The 13162-nt window shown below is 37.7% G+C and overlaps 1 protein-coding gene and 1 non-coding gene across 11 annotated transcripts in view; one reads left to right on the top strand and one right to left on the bottom strand.

Annotated features, from left to right (window-relative positions):
- VEZT (vezatin, adherens junctions transmembrane protein) overlaps positions 1-13162 on the top strand; it is a 117249-nt gene that overhangs the window by 19896 nt on the left and 84191 nt on the right. The window lies entirely within an intron of this gene.
- LOC111748469 (U6 spliceosomal RNA) lies at positions 8466-8571 on the bottom strand. The gene has a single exon (XR_002784191.1). It is a non-coding gene; the product is annotated as a U6 spliceosomal RNA (small nuclear RNA).

Below are 13162 nucleotides of genomic sequence, written 5' to 3'. Positions count from 1 at the left end.
AACTCATTATCTTCCTCCTCAGAGTTGTTGCTCTGCCACTGTTTTATTTAAGTAAATAGTACCACCAAATTGTTCAAATCATAAATCTAGGAGTTATCTTGACCCCTCCATTGCCAACCACTTTCAATTAGTCACCAAGTCATTTCGATTTTAATACCTAAATATTTATTAAGTTTTTCACTTCTCTATATATCTTATCCAAACAAAACCAAACCTGTTGCCATCAAGTCAATTCCAACTCACAGTGACCCTATAGGACAGAGTAGAACTGTCGCGTAGGGTTTCCAAGGAACGGCTATTGGATTTGAACTGCCGACCTTTTGGTTTGCAGCCTGAGCTCTTAACCACTGTGCCACGAGGACTATGTCAGATTATCTAGCAATAGGGAACTGGATAAATATATCATGATACATTCATATCATGGAAGGCTAGGAATAAAGTCGAATATGTCTTTTATGCAAAGATCTCTAAGATGTATTAAACAAAGAAAGTCAAGTGTAGAGAAAAGTGTGTAGTATGTTCCCATTTGTATAAAAAGTTTGAAGGATATTTGTTGTAGTTAGATGTCATCAAGTTGATTCTGACTCATAGCAACCGTATGTACAACAGAACGAAACACTGCACAGTCCTGCACCATCCTCACAATCATTGCTGTTTAAGCCCATTGTGGCAGCCACTGTGCTAGTCTATCTCCTTGAAGGTCTTCCTCTTTTTCACTGACCTTCTACTTTACCAAACATGATGTCCTTCTCCAGGGACTGGTTCCTCCTGATAAGATGTCCAAAGTACCTGAGATGAAGTCTCGCCATCCTCACTTCTAAGAGCATCCTGGCTGTACTTTTTCTGAGACACATTCGTTCGTTCTTCTGGCAGTCTGTGGTATATTCAGTATTCTTTGCCAACACTGTAATTCAAAGGCATCAATTCTTCTTTGGTCTGCCTTATTCACTGGCCAGCTTTCGCATGCATATGAAGCAATTAAAAGCACCATGGCTTGAGTCAGGTGCATTTTAGTCCTTAAAGTGACATCTTTGCTTTTTAACTTTTTTTTTTTTTTTTTTTTCCAAAAAAGTCTTTTGTAGCTGATTTGCCCAATGCAATGTGTCACTTGATTTCTTAACTACTGCTTCCATGGGTGTTGATTTTGGATCCTAGTAAAATGAAATCCTTGACAGCTTCAATCTTTTCTCCGTTTATCACGATGTTGTTTATTGGCCTAGTTGTGAGGATTTTTGTTTTCTTTTATGTTGAGGTGTAATTCATACTGAAGTCTTTGATCTTCATCAGTAGCTGCTTCAAACTCTCTTCACTTTCAGCAAGCAAGGTTGTGTCATCTGCATAGCACAGGTTGTTAATGAGTCTTCCTTCAATCCTGATGCCCTATTCCTCTCCAGCTTCCCAGATTATTTGCTCAGCATACAGATGAAATAAGTGTAGTGAAAGGAAACCACCCTGAAGCGCCCCATTCCTGATTTTAAACTATGCGGTATCCTCTTATTCTGTTCAAATGACTGCCTCTTGGTCTATGTACAGGTTCTATATGAGCACAATTAAGTGTTCAGGAATTCCCATTCTTTGTAATGTTATCCTTAATTTGTTATGATCCACACAATCGAATGCCTTTGCATAGTCAATAAAACACAGGTAAGCATCTTTCTAGTATTCTCTGCATTCAGCCAAGATCCATTTGGCATCAACAATGATATCCCTCATTCCACATCCTCTTCTGAATCCGGCTTGAATTTCTGGCAGTTCTCTGTCGATGTACTGCTACAGTCATATTTGAATTACCTTCAGCAAAATTTTACTTGTGTGTGATATTAATGGTATTGTTCGATAATTTCCACATTGTTTGATCACCTTCCTTTGGAATGGGCATGAATATGAATCTCTTCCAGTCACTCCAGTCACTTGGCCAAGTAGCTGTCTTCTAAATTTCTTGGCATGGATGAGTGAGTGCTTCCAGATTGCATCCATTAGTTGAAACATCTCAGTTGGTATTCTGTCAATTCCTGGAGCCTTGTTTTTCGGCAGTGCCCTCAGTGCAGCTTGGACGTCTTCCTTCAGTACCATAGATTCTTGATCATATGCTTCCCCCTGAAATGGTTGAATTTTGGCCAGTTCTTTCTGGTACAGTGACTCTGTATTACTTTACACCACCACCACGGTACGACAAACTGACAAGTGGTGAGAAGGATATTTATATGTACCTTAATAAATACTAACTTTGAGAGGAATGATTTACAAGAACTAAAGAATTTTTATTGCTTCAGAGAGAGGGAGTAGGGGTTGGGAGTAGGATAAAAAAAGTTATTTCTCATTTTCTATCATTTTGTGCTGTTTGATTTTTTTTTTTAATAGCTTGAACAATAAAAAAAAAAAATCCGTGAAATTGAACAGTTGTGCTTAGTTTTCTTTTTCAGGTGAAATAAGTTAACTTTTTGTTGTATATTCTCACAGAGAAGTTAGAGGCCAAAAACTACTGTAAATGTAGTTTCTGATGCATAGTAGGTGTTCAGTAAATATTTAGCTAGTGATATTTGAAAAAATGATGATTCCAATCTATGTTTTTCCTTTGCTAGCCAGATGATCTTTTCACAGGCTGCTGTTAGCACTCAATCATTGACACTTGCGAGACAGAGTAGAGAGATGGTGAGGAGCCGAATCAGAATTTGGCTAGTTGTTGCAGACTACAAGTTTCTCTTCCTAAAAGGGTGTACAACTCTGAGATCAGCTTTTCTGGGAAATGAAGGGCAGAGGGTCCAGAGAGTATACCAAGATTAGTGTGAAGAGAGCATCCAGGGTTTAGACCAGAACAGGAGGAAATGATGGAGAAGGAAAACAGAAATATTGTAACACAGTGACTATTAGGCTCAGACAGATGCTGGCTGTTTTCTTGGTCAGCCGATGATGTGGGTGCTGGTTCAGTCTGTTTTCAGATTTCCTTGAGTGTCTCAAAAATGGCTTCTTAAATTTGTTCAAAACAGGATCCAACCAAGGTGTATATGTTGTATTTGGGGGATGTGTCCCTTTATTCTTTAACAGCTTTCCCCATCTCCTCTGCCTTTATTATATCATTATTTGATGAAGAAACTGGGTTATGTGATCTATAGAATTTCCCATACTCTGGATTTGGCTGACTGCATGGGTATAGCGTTTGATTTAGCACAGATTTCAGTATTTTAACATGCCACATTTTTTTATCTTGTTTCTCAGAGAACATTCTGCGTTTTAGTTATTTCGCCATCTGAACAAGTTTAAGAACCCCATAACATTCTTATTTTATATTTAAGGAAGCTGAGACCAAGAGGGGTTTTTCCAGAAGCATACCTGGAAAGTATCAGATCACTCAGTATTTTCCTTGGTAATGTTGAAAGCCTGGTAAACCATGGTCTTATCAGGAGTCTCATAGCGTGAAGCTTTTTAGCAAGGAGCACACCTCTTTTGTTTTATCTTATTGTCTATGCCTAGACATTACCTGGCACATGTATGTTCAGTAAGTGTTTACTATTGAATGAGTTGCCTAATTAGGCTGCCTTTGACCTATCCCTTTCTGATTCTAGAGCCTGAAAGTTTGCAACTTGTCTTGTTTGTAAGGGTTTTAAGCAGTTTAGAACAGAGAAGCTAATTATAAAAGCATTTCACCAATCACCTGTTTTTGTTCACTAGTTCATCTCCCATTGTAAATACAAACCAGCAGTGATGACACTGATATTTTTATGGAATGCACCATGGATCATGTAGGAAATAAACACTGCATTAAATGAATGGTTCAAACTAAAATATCCATAGTGTGGGATCTGGTATGACTCTTGAATGAGTTATTTTCTTGAAGTACTTATTCAGCAAAAATTTGCGAGTTTTCTGTCCATTTCTGTTTATTTTTATTGCAAAAATATATTTCTGCCATCAGAACAATCATAACACAACCAAAAGCTCTTGGCTATTTTCATTAAGCAAAATTCTTGCTGGTGCTATGATGTGCATTTTCTGTCAGCTGAAATTTACCGGAATAGTGAACCACAAGGATTTTCTGAGAAGCTCCCACATGCTGTGTTTGAGGTTTCTCATATTTCTTTTGGCAGCAGTAACATTCTCTGTTACTACCAAAGTGTAGTTTGAGTCCAGTATTAGTAATTTCTCTTAAAAAAACAACTAAAAACATTTGTGGTTCTGTTTTGTTTGAGCCAAGTAAAGAAGTTACAACATAATAGAGAAAACTACCTATCGCCGCTTTACTCTGCCTTGCCTTACATCAAAAAGAAAAAATAAAAGTCCCTTTCTAAAGCTACCATCAGCCTATAACAATACTCAGTATGTGACAAATAGAAGTTTCTGTATGTTTATGTTTATAAGCCTAGTAACCCCAGACCTCCAAATCAGCAGTGTTAGAAAGGACAGTTGCAATAGGGAGCCTCACCTTGCTATAAATGGAAAATAAAAATAGATTATTTTATATTGGGTAGGTTTTGATATTAAGACGTTATTTGCCTTTTTCACATGCATTCTCTGTTTTGCAAAACCATTGATCTATTCTTAAGAAATTCCTTTTTTTCAACAACATAGACGGCAGCTATACACGTGGAACTCGCCAGATGGAATACACAGGAATCAAAGTGACTACCTTGGTAGAAAGTCAATATCATCAGTCAGAAAAAGGCCAGGGGCAGACTTCGTAACAGGCCATCAGTTGCTCATATGCAAGTTCAGGTGAAGCTGAAGAAAATTAAAACAAGTCCATGAAAGCCGAAGTACAACTATGAGTATATCCCACCTGAATTTAGAGACCATCCCAGGAATACACTTGATGCATCGAACACTAATGACTGAAGACCACATGAGGTGTGGGATAACATGAAGGACATCTGTCATGGATTGAATTATGCCCCCCCCCCCAAATATGTGTATCAACTTGGTTAGGCCATGATTCCCAGTATTGTGTGTTTGTCCTCCATTTTGTGATTGTAATTTTATGTCGAGAAGATTAAGGTGGGATTGTAACACCACCCTTATTCAGGTCACCTTTCTGATCCGAGGTAAAGGGAGTTTTCCTGGGGTGTAGCCTGCACTACCTTTTATCTCCCAAGAGCGGAAAGGGAAGCGAGCAGAAAGTTGGGGACCTCATACCACCAAGAAAGCAGCACCAAGAGCAGAGCGTGTCCTTTGGACACAGGGTCCCTGCACCTGAGAAGCTCCTTGACTGGGAAAGATTGAGAACAAGGACCCTCCTTCCTCTAGGGCCGACAGAGAGAGAAAGCCTTCTCATGAAGCCGACACCCTGAATTTGGACTTGTAACCTACTAGACTGTGAGAGAATAAATTTCTCTTTGTTAAAGCCATCCACTTACAGTATTTTTGTTATGGCAGCACTAGATGACTAAGACAGCATCATACATAAAGAAAGCAAAGGGTCGTTAAAAAAAATTGGAAAGAAAGAAAAGACCAAAATGGATGTCAGAAGAGACTTTGAAACTTGCTCTTGAACGTAGAGCGGCTAAAGTGAATGAAAGAAATGATGAAGTAAAAGAGCTGAACAGAAGATTTCAAAGGGTGGCTCAAGAAGACAGAGTTAAGTATTATAATGACATGTGCAAAGAGCTGGGGCTAGAAAGCCAAAAGAGAAGAGCATGCTTGGCATTTCTCAAGCTGAAAGAACTGAAGAGAAAATTCAGTCCTCAAGTTGCAATATTGAAGGATTCTGTGGACAAAATATTAAACGACACAGGAAGCATCAGAAGAAGATGGAAGGAATACACAGAACCACGGTACCAAAATGAATTGGTCGACATTCAACCATTTCAGGAGGTAGCATATGATCAAGAACCAGTGGCATTGAAGGAATAAATCCAAGCTGCACTAAAGGCATTGGCGAAAAACAAGGCTCCAGGAATTGATGGAATAACGGTTCAGATGCTGAGATGTTTCAACAAACAGATGGAGCACTGGAGTGCTGGTTTGTCTATGCCAAGAAATTTGGAAGGCAATTGTACTTGTCCAACCGATTGGAAGAGATTCATATTTGTGCCTGTTCAAAAGAAAGGTGATCCAACCGAATGTGGAAATTATCAAACAATATCATTAATATCACCCGCAAGTAGAGTTTTGTTGAAGATAATTCAAAAACAGTTGCACAGTACATCAAAAGGGAATTGCCAGAAATTCAAGCCAGATTCAGAAGAGGACATGGAACCACGGATATCATTGCTGAGGTTAGATGGAACTTGGCTGAAAGCAGAGAATCCCAGAAAGATGTTTACCTGTGTTTTGTTGACTATGCAAGGCATTTTGCTGTGTGGATCATAACAAATTATGGATAACATTGCGAAGAGTGGGAATTCCAGAACAATTAATTGTGCCTATGCAGAACCTGTACAAAGACCAAGAGGCAGTCATGCAGACAAAACAAGGGGATACTGCATGGTTTAAAAATCAGGAAAGGTGTGCACCTGGGTTTTATCTTTTCAACATACTTATTCAATCTGTATGCTGTGCAAACAACCTGAGAAGCTAGACTATATGAAGAACGTGGCATTAGTATTGGAGGGAGACTAATTGACAACCTGTGCTATGCAGATGACACAAACTTGCTTGCTTAGACCAGAGAGGACTTGAAGCACTTACTGATGAAGATCAAGGACCGCAGCCTTCAGTATGGAGTATACCTCAACAGAAAGAAAATAAAAATCCTCACAACTGGACCAACAGCAGCATCATGATAGAGAAAATATTGAATTGTGAAGGATTTCATTTTATTTGGATCATAATCAACACCCATGGGAGCAGCAGTCAAGAAATCAAATGACACATTGCATTGGGCAAATCTGCTGCAGAACACCTCTTTAAAGTGTTAATAAGCAAAGATGTCACTTGGAAGACCCAAGCCGTGGTATTTTCAGTCGCCTTGTATACATGCAAAAGCTGGACAATGAATATGGAAGACTGAAAAATTGATACATTTGAATTATGATGTTGGTGAAGAATATTGAATATACCATGGACTGCCAGTACAGCTGCGATGCTCCTTAAAAGCAAGGATGGTGAGACTTCGTCTCATGTTCTTTGGACATGTCATTGAGCAGGACCAGTCCCTGGAGAAGGACATCATGCTTGGTAAAGTAGAGGATCAGTGAAAAAGAGGAAGACCCTCAGCAAAATGGATTGACACAGCGTCTACAACAATGAACTCAAACATAGCAACGATAGTGAAGTGGTGCAGGACCTGGAAGTGTTTTGTTCTGTTTTACATTGGGTCGCAATGAGTTGTAACTGACTCATGGCACCTAACAACAACAGCATTCTCTCTGGCATGTGAAAACCAGTTGCCATTATCGAGTCAATTCTGACTCATGCCAATTCCATGTGTGTCAGATTAGAATTGGCTCCATAGGGTTTTCAGTGGCTGGTTTTCTAGAAGTAGATTGTCAGGGCTTTCCTTTTTTTTGTTTGTTTGTTTATTTTTATTATACTTTAGATGAAGGTTTATAGAACAAAGTGGCTTCTCATCAAACAGTTAGTACACATATTGCTTTGTGACATTGGTTACCACTCCCATGACATGTCAATACTCTCCCATCTCTACCTTGGATTCCCTATTGCCAGCTTTCCTTTCCCCTCCTGCCTTCTAGTCCTAGCCCCTGAGCTGATGTGCCCCTTTAATCTCGTTTCATTTTATGGGCCTGTCCAATCCCTGAATGAAGGTTGAACCCCAGGAGTGACTTCTTTACTGAGCCTGGAGCCATACTCTCGGGGTTTCTCCAGTCTCTGTCAGGCCAGTAAGTCTGGTCTTCTTTTGTGGTCTAAGATGTGGTCTATTCTGGAGAATGTTCCACGTGCTTTGGAAAAGAATATGTACTTTACTGCTGTTGGTTAGAGTGTTCTCTCTATGTGTGTGAGGTCAAGTTGGTTGATTACGGACTTTAGATCTTCTGTATCTATGTCGAGCTTCTTTCTAGATGTTCCGTCCTTTACCGAGAGTGGTGTGTTGAAGTTTCCTACTATTATCGTGGAAGTGTCAATTTTTCTTTTCAGTGCTGTTAAGAGGTTGTTTTATGTATTTTGGAGCCCTGTCATCGGGTGGGTAGATATTTATTATGGTTATGTTTTCATGATAGATTGTCCCTGTAATCATTACATAGTGCCCTTCTTTGTTTTTTATGGTGGATTTTGTTTTAAAGTCTGTTTTATCTGAGATTAATATTGCCACTCCTTCTCTTTTTTGGTTGCTGTTTGCTTGATATATTTTTTTTCCATCCTTTGATTTTTAATAAATTTATGTCTGTGTTTCTAAGGTGTGTCTCTTGTAGACAGCATATTTGTGGATCCTGTTTTTTAATCATTATGTTGCTTTATGTCTCTCTATGGATACATTTAGGCCATTTACGTTAAGTGTAATTACTGACAGGGGTGAGTTTACTGCTGTCATTTTGTAGTGCCTTTTTTTGTGCTGCTGACCTTTTTTCTCCTCTAAAAATATGGAACGCTTCACAAATTTGCCTGTCATCCTTGCTCAGGTGCCATGCTGATCTTCTCTATATCACTCAGTTTTAATATACGTGCTGCCAAAGCAAGCACCAGCCAGGCCTTTCTTTTGAGCTATCTCTGGGTGAACTTGAACCTACAACCTTTCCTTTAGCAGCATTAACCATTTGCGCTACCCAGGAACTTCTTAAGAATAGCATGAAAAGCTCATCAGTATGATTTCATATTCCACATTAAAACTAACCTTTTAAAAATTACCACCTTTTGTGTTTTTGGTATGGCTATGCTTTTTTGATACGGTTAATCAGAAAATGCTATCAAAATATTTCTCCCTCTTCCATATCTGTGTAAGACCTGATTTTCTATCCCTCATCTAATAAATTGCAACAGATTTGAATGCAGAAGCAGATACAAGAATCCAGCTATCTTCTATTAAGCTAGACAGTAAAGAGATTTTTAAAAATGTAAAGCAATCTTCTCAATAGCTGTTTTTTCCAAAATGAGATAAAGTACTTTTCATTGAAAATATTGTTTTCATTAACACAGTAAGGGGTTTATTGTTACCGTTCAGTGAATTAATAAATATTTTTTAATTTTTTATTTTAATATCCATTATAAGTATTGCTAAATACCTGCATAAACAAAAGCTCTTTGGGACCCTCAATAGTTTTGGGGACCATAAAGGGGTCTTGAGATGAAAAAATATTGAGAACCACTGGTCATGATGTCATTTTATGAGATCTGTCAAATAGTCCACAAGTTATTTGGCAGCTTCGGAGAAAATGTAATAGTAATTTTATCCCCAAACGAGTTTTGAAAATAAATGTAAAATAATTTTTACCAATATCCTCTTTACATTGGTAATTGCTTACATGATACAAGTTCCCTCTATCTTGGTCATTTCATCTTATCTGCAATTTAGTTAACCAAGGAATGTGTGTTTTTCATTTGCATGTTGTTGGTTAAATTTTAAATTTTATTCTGGTTCAAAAGTGATTGAAGCATAAAAGTAAAATAAAATAGAACAAATGCCATAACTCAGAATGCTATCATAAAAACAACGAACAGAGCTTTGGTGTTCATAAAGTGCGTGAGTTTATATTTGTTAGGAAGTGATATGATTTGCACCAACAGCCAAAAATAGAAAAGTGCAAATATGAAATACAATGATGGATCTCTGGAAATTAGATTTTATTGGATGTGTGGTAGATTCATCCCTAGTTTCCAAAAATTGTCTACTATGAAACTTTGTCAGATAGTTCCATAAAGACAAGAAACAAAGCATAGTGACCGCTTTTGGCAAATTGTATTTTTCTAGAACAGCTATAAAATAGGGCTTTCTAAGTTGAAACTGATGAATTCTGTCACTTAAGATGGAGAGAAGCGGAAACTACTAAGGCACCATTCATAGTTGCACAGGTCATAGCACAAATGGATATGTCACACCTTTGACAAGAAGCTGGTGAAACCAAAAAGCTAATGCTTATGTTTGGAGACAAGCTACTGGTCTATTTACTTTATCAAATGACATTGTTGGACATTCACAAAATATCAGTGGTATACAACATGAAGACTAGTGCTTCTGGTTTTGTGAAATATGAAAAACTGTTTACACCACCCAGGGACCTGTGCAGGCATTCCAGATTATGGTTATTCAAGCCATTAAGTATAGAGTATGCACGCTTTTAGCATATATGAAGAACAAAATATTCATTGTTTTTCTTTGGTTTATTACTTTAAAAAATTAATCCATGCTACAGATACTGTGTTTTGTTATTTTGTAATCTGTGATATAAACTGGAAGAGGAAGGGACATTGGAGTCAGTGCTGATAGAGCATCAACTGAGTGAAGTTAGAAAAGGGTATTAAAATAAAAAGTTTGCCTTCCTTTCCCCCAAGCCTCTCCTCTTCCCAGAGAATAGTTAGCAGTCAAGAGTGCCTTCTGACCTCCATTGAGTCTTTAATTAGAATAACAGCCAGCAAACTATGCCTGTCGGATCAGACTTGGCCTTCTGCCTGTTTGTTTATGCTTGGAAGTTTAGAATGGTTTGTATATTTTTAACTGGTTGGAAAAAAAAAAAAAACCCTAGAGAATAATATTTTGTGACACATGAAAATTGTATTAAACTTAAATCTTCATGTCCATAAATAAAAATTTATTGGAACATAACCACATCACACTCATTGGTTTGCATATTGTAGAGATGAATAGTTGTGACAGAGGCCATGCAACCTGCAAAGCCTAAAATATTTACTATCCAGCTTTTTAGAAAAAAGTTTGCTGACCTCTCAATTAGAATAACTCCACTTTGATCATTTTTATTCATTTTTCTTCCCTATGGGAGCTAGTTTGTTCAAAGAAAGCCTTCTACATTAAAAACAAGTTGTTTTTTTTTAAGTGTGTAAACTTTTCAAAAGGTCAGCCCAAACAAATGAACTGGCATTTTCTCATTCTTTTGCCACCCTGGGGGCAGAGCAGAGTGAGGTTCACAATTCAGATTGAAAATACAGATTGAGTAATTCAAGGAAATATTTGTAATTCAAAGCAGCGTGTCTTAGTTTCCTAGTGCTGCCTTAACAAAAAATACCACAAGTAGGTGGTTTTAAAGAATAGAAATTTATTTTTTCAGTTTTAGAAGTTAGAAATGTGAATTAAGGGCTTCAGCTGCTGGGGATCACCCTACTTTGTCTTTTTCAGTTTCTAGGAGCTGCTGGCAATCTCTCTCTCCCTGTGTGTGTTTCTCTGAGTGTCTGTAGTTTTCTTTATCGGACACCACTAAGAAGGGGGTAGGCTTAGGACCCACCCTACACTGGTAGGACCTCATTAACTTAACAGAAGAAACTCTTCTTTCCAAACAGGATCCCACTCATAGGTGTAGGGGGTTAGGACTTCAACATATATTTTGGGAGGACACAATTCAATCTATAACACAGTATTAACATTAACCGTTTGTATCACCAGAGATTTTAAGTCTGGTAGAGAGATAAGAAACAATTCCTTCTTATAATTATTTGAATATTTTTCTTATGAAAGAGATAATGCATAGCTTAAAAGGAAGGCTTTTGAATCATATTATTCCTGAAATTGATACCCCATGACCAGTCCAGCAAATTCCTACTCTCCCTCAGTCTTTCAAACTCAGATAGATTCTCTTAAAAGCCTTAGTCTAATTTGCCTCTCCTCTGTTTCCATAGCATTTGAAACATTCCTGTAATTGTTAATTACCTTGGCGGTTCTGTACTAAAGTATAAGTAAGGTTGTTGGGTGTCTTCCTCACTAGACACAGGAGGACTGTTTCTTGTTTGGGATAGTGTAGTATAATATATCTATCACAGCATTGGCTTTGCAGTCAGACTTACTAGTCAATCCTGTCTCTCCTGCTTTTGCTGAGTGAACCTGTTTCCTCATCTGCTATGAAATGGGAATAATAATAATAATTTTAGGGTTTACCTTGAAGCTTAATTGAGATGATACAAGTAAAATACCGTTAAACTTTTTCCACAGCTGTTTTCTCTTTCTTTTTTTTTTTTTTTGTTGTTATTGTATCTCAAACACATAATATACAGGCTTTTTTAAGTATTAAATATTTTGGTAAATAGAATCAACTTTTTGCTTTAGAGAAGTCTGAAAGTTCAAATTAAAGCTTGCTATTTATCCAGAAAGTATTATCCAATAGTTCTTCATCCAATAGCAACAATGGTATTTCTGTTTGATGGGGCTAGGGGTGGGGTTTTTTGTTTTTGTGGTGGGTAGGGTGGGGATGGCCAGTGTCTCGTTCCAAAACCTGTACTCCTTTCACATGGTTTATATAAAGTTAAAGAAATTTAATTCCTTCTAGGGACTGTTCTAAGTGCTTTATATAATTTTCTCAAGAATCCTGTGAACCCGTTGTTATTATTTATTATTCCAATTTTTAGATGAAACAACTGGAGCACAGAAGAATCATAAATTGCCATAGGTTATATAGCTAGTAAGCAGCAGAGTTGGGGTTTGAACCTATACGGTTTGGCTCCAGAGTCTCCTCTTAACCACCATGGTCTAAGGCTACATTCCCTCATTTGCCGTATGTTTCTGTGTAAGGTAGAGCTTATCTAAGGTAAATTTTTTCCACAGTTTTAAGTTTGTGTACATTTCTGGGCATGTGGTAGGTAATACATATTTGTGCTTAGATGATTTAATAAATATGATAGAATGATACAATTATAATTAAAAAGCAAAGGTGTCACTTTGAGGGCTAAGGTACGCCTGACCCAACCCGTAGTGTTTTTAGTCGCTTGTATGCATGCATGTGAAAGCTAGGCAATGAATAAGGAAGACCGAAGAAGAACTGACATATTTAAATTATGGTATTGGCAAAGAATATTGAATATACCATGGACTTCCAGAAGAATGACTAAATCTGTCTTGGAAAAAGTACAATCAGAATGCACCTTAGAAGAAAGGATGGCGAGACTTCATCTCATGTACTTTGGATATGTTATCAGGAGGGACCAGTCCCTGGAGAAGGACATCATACTTGGTAAAGTAGAGGGTCAGTGAAAAAGAAGACCATACACAAGATGGATTGACATCATGGCTGCAAAAATGGGCTCGAACATAGCAACAATGGTAGGACCAGGCTGTGTTTCATTCCATTGTACATCGGGTCGCTATGAGTCAGAACTAACAACAACAACACTACAG

Source organism: Loxodonta africana, chromosome 4 (genome assembly GCF_030014295.1).
Source record: "Loxodonta africana isolate mLoxAfr1 chromosome 4, mLoxAfr1.hap2, whole genome shotgun sequence".
NCBI lineage: Eukaryota > Metazoa > Chordata > Mammalia > Proboscidea > Elephantidae > Loxodonta > Loxodonta africana.
The sequence above is the reverse complement of the archived record's forward strand: the minus strand, read 5'-3'. Positions and strand labels throughout refer to the sequence as shown.